The 8,139-nt window shown below is 43.4% G+C and overlaps 1 non-coding gene across 1 annotated transcript; it reads left to right on the top strand.

Moving 5' to 3' along the window:
* The first annotated feature begins 5,932 nt into the window (after positions 1 to 5,932).
* Positions 5,933 to 6,025, top strand: LOC116959596. The gene has a single exon (XR_004405971.1). It is a non-coding gene; the product is annotated as a U6atac minor spliceosomal RNA (small nuclear RNA).
* Positions 6,026 to 8,139: the final 2,114 nt, after the last annotated feature.

The following is an 8,139-nucleotide window of genomic DNA, read 5'->3' as shown; positions in this document are numbered from 1 at the left end:
GCTGCAATTGCACACAGTGCACCACGTATCTGTACAACAAACGTGCAAATGATGCTGTAGCCATACTGGTGAAATCTATCTGGCATGGCACTCTGCAGGGCAGGTCTTGAACACAACTGAACTTACTGGCTAGCTATAAAAAAAAAGTGATGTAGCTTTTCTAAATAAGTTTTAAAGGAGTGAGGTAGTCAGATCTTTAATGTTGAGAAGAAGAAGGGAAATTAGAAGATTAATGCATAGAGAGCTCTTTACTTGCTTTTAGAAAATGAAAAATCCCAAGCACCATTTGAATGCACAAAACTATGAGATTATCACTGCAGACCACCGAACACAAGGTATTATCCAAACAGGTTTTTATCCAGTTCCTTTTCAGGAGTCACCCCACCATTCCTACACAGGGTGAAGGAAGGATTGCTACTTCAAAACATAGACATTTCTTATGACTCATCTTTATTGAGCAAGTTTTAGGGAACAAGGTGGGATTTCTTCTGCTAAAGCCAGAAGTCCTATTAACAGCCTATGGGGAAAATGAATAAACATTTCTCACAGAGTAAACTAACTGCTTCTCACTGGTCCTGCTTCAGTTGCCACCTCCAAGGTATACAAAGACAATTTTGTTATTGTTTATTAAAAGCCTGTCTCAGAGCTGATGGGGTGATGCTTCCCATGGGTTGGCAAGCCCTGCTGCCCTTCAGGCTGCTCAGTCATCCCGCATGGGTCAAGCAAGTAGCAGACCCAACAAGCCTTCTAGCATTGCCCATGCCAGCTCAGCTCTGCCTCCTCCTGACCCTCAGCTGCCTAGTGCTACGTGCTTGTTTTCCACGCTCAGCCAGTTCAAGCTCTTTCCACTCAGAACTGCAATACGTGGGGTCTTCTTGTAGCTGCCCTTAAAATAGATTCACGTGGTCTGTCCCAGCTTGGCCTCAAGTATCCTTCTGGGTAACCTACTGCATGCTACGCAAACATGAGAACTTGCCAAATTACCCGCTCAGCAATGAGCAGGGTGAGGTGTGGGCTGTTAGATACAGAGGACTTGCAAGAGCTGACAACATGCTTGGCACAGCACAAGGCACTAAGGAAGACAAAGCCCAACCTCAGTGTGAAACCATACCCAACTCCCATGTGTGTTTGTATAAGGCAAGCAGCTCTTGAGGACAGAGTCATGCTTTCATGTGTGTTTATACAGTGCCTAGCACAACAGAGCCCTAATCCAAACCGGAGCTCCTAAGTATCACAGTAATGCAAATTAAATAACACTAATAATACGCTTTCGCTCTGTGCTCACCAGGTCAGGCATGAGTGAAGAATCCTTGTTGTCCTTGTTTGGAAGGACCAGGGCTTCACACCAAGCTGAGATGCATCTTCAAGCTAACCTCAGTTAGCAAGTTACTGCCCATCAACCAAGCTGCACTGCCTGACCTGCAATCACATCTCCTCCCAAGAGGTGAAACGTGTTAGTTTATACCCAAGAGAAAAGTTAATGTCATTTATCTTGTGTTTTCCCCAGATAAAAGCATGTGTTTGTACAATTACCAGGGTTCAGCTAACACTAGTATTTTAGCAAGCCACAGCAACTTGGCTGTGTCAGAGTCTATAGGGCCTTTTTTTAGAAAACAGATAAAATGGAGTTGGTAAAAAAAAAAAAAAAAAGCTTTCTGCAGACATTTGCTGAAAGTGTTTTCCCTAGTACTTTATAAAATAGTCAGTGCGAGTTGCTGTTACAAAATTTAATGAAAATTTTAGAACTTCTAGCAAAATATTTTTGACTCCAAATGAAAATAAGTTTCAGTCATTTCCATCCATTCTTTAATCCAACATTATTAGTTGGCCCATTTCCACAAACAGAGTGCCGTACAGCAGGTAATCCTACAGTGCAGACATAAAACTTCTAAGAGTTCACCTCCTGCCATGAAACTGCATTATAAGGAAAGCTAAGGATCTGTGCATGGGTGTGCATTTCACCTCTTCTAGTTACAGGAGGCAGTGAAGAGTTATTAAAGTAATTAAACATGCACATCTACATCATTAATCGCTAACAAAATTTTACTAGAAGTTTGACAAACATCTGACCGTGCACTGAACTTGGTTGACAGTAGAAAACCACTTTCACAAGTAATATCACTGTCAGAAAAACATAATTAGATATATTATCCCCAAGTAATATAGAAAATAATATGTATAAAACAAATGTGCAGTGTTCCGATAATTATATCCAACAGATGTCTTCAGTTAGCTGTTCACATAAAGGGGATATCACTTGAGAAGAAGAGACTCCAGACACTACACAAGATCAGCATCATGCCTTTTAGCACGGCAGCATTTGAAATAGGTTTAAGAAGGGAAGCAACATTGTAACTTTGGTTATCAGCATTTTTGAAGATAAAATGTTGAGAAAGATGAGAGAAACTAGGATAAGGTTAAAAGTATGTCTTTTGGTAGGACATTTGTTGGCAAGTTCTATAGGTAAATGCACTGGGTTAATGGTCTCTTTGGTATTGTAACAGTATCCTCAGAGGGATTTGCTTCCTTGTCTGCCCTCGGTCCCCTCCCCCCACGCTGTGAAATGAGAAATGCAGTGTTTTTAATGACTGGAGCAGGAGGGATCTTGTTATTGTGGCTGCATCACCCCTCCAGGACACAGTTCAGTAGAAGTTTGTCATGTGGCTGAGCAGAAACGATGAATGCAGGTTTTATGAAGTTCATTCCCCAAATACAAAGGAACAGGAGGAAAAAACCCACCACATTCATGGCTACAGGCTGCACGAGTACACAGTTCACAGCCTGAGCCCCACATTGATCACTGTCAAGCTCCTGGGCTGCAATGCACCTGCGAGCTCCCCCCCACTCCCTGAGCGGCAAGCCTTTACCTGCACTCTCACCACCATTCACAGCATCTCCTGCTTTCTCACCCCTCTTCTTTTCTAGCTAGGGACACTCGGTGCTTTACCATCCCCCTAATACTTAGCTTGAGGTTTGGGCAGAACTAAATCACACCCCTGGTTAGAGACAAGTGGATACTCACCAGCTAAAACCCTCCCCCCCCCCAATTTCTTCACAACACCATTACCCCTTGCCTCCTTTACTCTGGGTATTGCTTCATTTCCTGTTTGCTTCCAGCTGCCGCCGCCTTTGCTTTAACTCTGTGCCATTATGCAGGCTAATATCAAACAGGTGGAAGAGGTAAACATTAAAAAAACCCAACAACCCAACATGTCCTTCCTCTCCTCAATGGGCACGATGATATTGTCAGGAAATGGGTAACAGCTGCAGGTGCTAGAAATGAACTGCATGTATAGGAACGTCTGGAGTTTGTGTGTTGAAAACACATAGGCAGAGAATATTGACTGTGAATAGGTTTTTTTTAAAATGGGTAAGCACTAATACAAAGACTCCTTGAGAAAACACCCCGTGCACACTCCTGCTGTAAGAGCAGCTGGCTTGCACTGACCGAGCCCCCCGAAACGAGTCTCAGGGCAGCCAGGCTGGCTCCCCAGCCATGGCACAGCACAGCCTCCAGCCCCATCCCCCTGGGGCTGAAACCTGGAATGAGAACTGCCACTCCATCACACACACACACACACACACACACACACCCTCCGGCTGCCACCTTGCCCTGATCTCACCCCAGGGCATTTCTCTTTGCTGGGTTTTGGGGATTGGTTGCAGGAAGGAGGTGGCAGTACTGGGGAAAAGCAAATGCCCTCCTGCTCTGGCGGGTTTATACGCAAATCTGCACATACCTGCGTCTGCATGTACCTGCGTCTGCATGTGCTGGTCAAATCTGACCATCTGAGCTTCATGAATGCATCCAGTGTTGGGCTTTATATATTAGATGCCTGGCTTAACAATTTTGCTATATGAGCTGGATCATTTAGTTTGTTGACATCTATGTGACAATAACTGAAGGCACTCTCTTCCCTAGGAGGAAGGCAAGCAGGGCATGGCAATCTCGGGAGTCCACTTCCTTGGCTTTACTTGTTTGCTCAAGCCTGGGAAACCATATCCCTGGGCCCATTTCACTGGCTTTCTTTTGGCAATCAGTATCATTGTCAGCTGTCAATAACTCACTCCATTTATTGCTCTCAGCTGGTCGGGAGGACACAGCAGAGCCAAAGCTGGGTAAGGTTACTGTGTGATAACAGCAATTCTTAAGTCAAAGGGCATAATGAGGCTCTCCCTAGATGGTGACAAGCCTTAGCTTTCCTATAGAACTGGGTGATTTTGCCTGTGTCTGTCTGTGCCTGCTGTGTGGTGGACTCCCCCTGTTCTCCTCTGCAGACCTGGCTCCCCAGCCCCAGCCCCAGCCCCAGCCCAGCGGTGGTGGAGCTGAGCGGCTGTGGGCACTTGATGCTGATTAAATTCTGCTGACTGAGGAAGATGTCAAATTCTACCCAAAGCAGAGAGCCGCCAAGGAAAAGCTGCTTTTCTTTGCTTTTGACAGCTGGAGCCATGAATTTAAGCAGAGGTCTCACCTTCAGGCAAGTCAACAGCTGGGCAGGGAGCAGTCTTTCTTAAAGAGAGAGTGTGCTGTATTTTCTGGAGTTCAGTGTTGTCAGGAGGTGAACGAGTTTAAATGCACGAGAACATTTATGTAAAAACCCAGGTGCAGCTGGGTTTTTTGTTGTTGTCTTTTTTTTTTTTTCTTTTACTAGAGAAGGACCAAGTAACAAACAAGAAAGAGGAAATGAAAACACAGTCTTAATTCCCACCCTTGGTGTTTCTCGTATTCCATTTCCCCTGCAGTACGTACAAGGAGGAGACGCAGCCCCTGTCTGTGCAGGAAGTTCCTGAAATCCTTTCCCTAAGAAGACCATGCACTGCATCACATCTACTTTTGTCTTTGTGTGCTGCCCATGCTTCAGGAATCAGTGGCTCTGTTGACCAGTAATGGGCTCTGTAAGACCCTTCCCTGTTTTTAAACCTGTCTCTGCACAAGAGCCATATGAAGCTCTTACCACTGAGGAACTGCTGACTTGCCTTTGCGATGTGACACCTGGGGGCTCAGTTCAGTGGGCAGTGGATGGGAGTTCCCATAACAAAATATCACTACCATAATGAAATGACCATCACTACAGTTATTACTGGCAGTATCGCCTAAAAGACCAGTGAATGGTACCAAAGTATACTTAGGCCTCACTCCCACATGATACTTGCTGGGCCCAAAAGAGAAACTTGGTCACTGCGGGGCCAGGCTTTGCAATATTGAATTTTCAGCCCCATGGAGCAGAAACCAAGACCCTGAGGAGGCCCACACCTCCTAGGAGGAAGGGACAGACACAGCTCTGATCTAAGTGCAGAGGAAAATATGTGGTACACAGTTGCATGGCCACTGTCACATCACATAATTCACATGTGTGGTATCTTAGCAGGTGCAACTGGCCAAAAATGTGAAATGCAGTGAAGCCCTGCTATTGCCCTTTCCCACCCCTCCACCCTCCATAAAGCCACAGCTGCTTAGAGTACTCTGGCTACTAGACAAGAGATTTGGGGGTATTCCCAAGCTCTCTTGTTGTAAAGACAACTTTAGGAAAGAATTAGAAATTAATGGGACCAGAAAGCAAGTACATAACTGTTTAGTTTACACTCAGGTGGTAAGGGACATCCTGGGCTCCGCATGCTGATCTCAGGGATGTTTAGGTACTTCATGAAGTAGCTGCTTAGTGCAAAATGCAGAAGCAAACCTGAGGTAGGGTGAGGAAGCCAAGGCTCTGGCTAGCGAGTGCCCTAGCCAGTAGGCATCATAGCCATAACCACTCTTCTTCTCTCTGACACAGTGAATCCAATTTCCTTTCCCTTCCCTGTTGGAAGACCTACAAGAGGAGAAATGTCCTACCGCAGTCTCTCCCCTGATCATTATAGCACTTTCTAGGGAGGCGGGAAATGTGAATTTCAAGCCCTTCAGAAGGGAATTATGTCCTTCTCCCCAGTACCTTGGAAATATGAAATGACAGCAGGACAGCACTCCCCTTGGTTAGGATGGAAGAAGTCCTAATGCACTTAGGCGTGTTTGAGACTGTCATTTTATGGCATCTAATGTATATCCTGGGAAGACTATCACAACTTCCAAGCTCTTGTGTGAAAACACAGCAGCATCAGCATCACCACTGTTGCTTTGAGGGAAAAAATAAAAACAGCAGGCATCATCATCCAGCCCAGCAGGGAAAGGGATGGAAGGGAAGAGAGGAGAAATGTTTTGTGTCTCAATTTCCACTGACCTTCAATGTGGAGTAGAAATCACACTTCTCTGACCTACGCACACTGAAGTGCTAGTAAGCATGTGGAGATATAGAACTTTAAGAGTCCTTAAATAGGGTTTTTTGACATTAAGAGTTGAAGCACCTATTGAAAGTAGGTATTTGCTGAGTTAAGCAGTAGCTGAGGTTACCAAAGTTAAAATTTAGGGTATGGGAACAAAAAATCCATCCAGGCCCCACCCTTAATACAGGCAGGCCTTCCCTGGATTTAACCTGACCCATTCAAGCGATTTTTCCTAAAATTTTTCAGCTTTACTTTAGCTTCACCAGTGGTAGGAAAAGTGGAAGCTCTTGAAGATAAGTGATTGTGAATGTGTTGTCTTATTTTTCAAACAGACAAGAAGGCAAACATAAAAAAATGTTTTCATAACTATTTTGTTATCATGACACAGAGGAAAGATAAAATTCCACTTCTGCCATTATTTCAACTAACTACAACCCTAAACCTTTGCTGAAACTTGTGTCAAATCTAAGCTTTCAAACATTTCTAAGTGCAAAGGCATTTGGAAGACCTGCAGAAGTTATATTTCAAGCAGAATCAAAAGACAGAGGCTACTTTCTGCTCTGCTTGAAAGCAAGAAGGCAAGGAAATCTGGTGCCAGACTTCTTTCCTACTAGATTTTCTGCCTAGTTTTACAGCCTCCTATTGTTCAGGTGGGGCTTGGTAAGAGCGGAAACTTGGATGGCTAAGTATTTTTCTGAATCCCGTTTTTAAATGCTTAAGGAGCATCCACCATCACTACCTCAAGTAAGAAAGATCCTGGGTACAGATGAAACCAGCCAAAGACATGAAATGAAAAAGCACAGTTTGTTGTGAGCGTTGCAGCTAGAGCTGGAAACTTTGTAATTTTAGAAGAGAAACTTAACCATCAGCACATCGTGACATTTTTGGTGTGATGCATGATGATGTGTGGGTGGATTGCAATGCCACATGTTGTTATTTCAATGCATTATCATCATCAGGGTTTATTGAAGCGTTGCTATGTTTCAGCAGAACATCATTATCTCCTGCAGCAGCTTCAGCTCAGCCAATCCTACTAGGTTCACAGCTATTAAGTGTATAAAAAAAAAATCTACTTTGCTTAGATTTGCATCTTAATATTCTATCAAACCAGATAACTGGAAGCAATTTCATAGAAAATGGTTTTAAAATGTAGTTTGTATATACATTCATACTGGAGGCCTGATTCTCACTTCAGTCTTTTCAGAGAAAGGAAACATGCCTTGTTACTTTTGCAAATAATAATGTAGTTTCCATTTCAGACAATAATTACACTTAAAGAATACATTAGAAGAAACAAAACAGTCAATTTTCTTCCAAAAAGATAAAACTCTTCTAAAAAAGTATTCATTTTGAATTATTCTTATAATTCCCAGGTACCTTACGGGCACAAAGAATGATCCTGCTACAACTTTTTCTACAAGGAGAGAGGCAAATAATATGATTAACTTGTTAAAAAAGTTGATCTGATCTTGAAATACTGGGGTAAATACCAACTATGCCTTCCAGACTTTAAACTAACTTTACACTAAAGCTTTAAACTAATACTAATGGAAGTCATAGGATAAAAGCTTTCCCTGACACATGGAAAATATGGGGCACACAATGCAGAAACTTAGCTGAATTTGCAAGCGAATCCAGAATATTTAATCTGTAGTCATTTAAACTAGGATCTGTTAAGCACAGTTTTGTATTCATTTGGACAGTAGCTTCCCACACAGGCTATGTCCTGGAACTGTGCTGAGATTATTTTATCTCTGTGAAGGACCTCTGTGTCCCTATTACCAGGAAATAGTTAATATTCTTTCCCACTGGGGCCCACATGCACCTGCACAACTGTGGTGTGTGGTTTCTTCTTGCAGCTGCATCTGTGACTCTGCTGCT

This window comes from Tyto alba, unplaced genomic scaffold (assembly GCF_018691265.1).
Source record: "Tyto alba isolate M040663 unplaced genomic scaffold, T.alba_DEE_v4.0 Super-Scaffold_18, whole genome shotgun sequence".
NCBI classification, from domain to species: domain Eukaryota; kingdom Metazoa; phylum Chordata; class Aves; order Strigiformes; family Tytonidae; genus Tyto; species Tyto alba.
The sequence above is the reverse complement of the archived record's forward strand: the minus strand, read 5'-3'. Positions and strand labels throughout refer to the sequence as shown.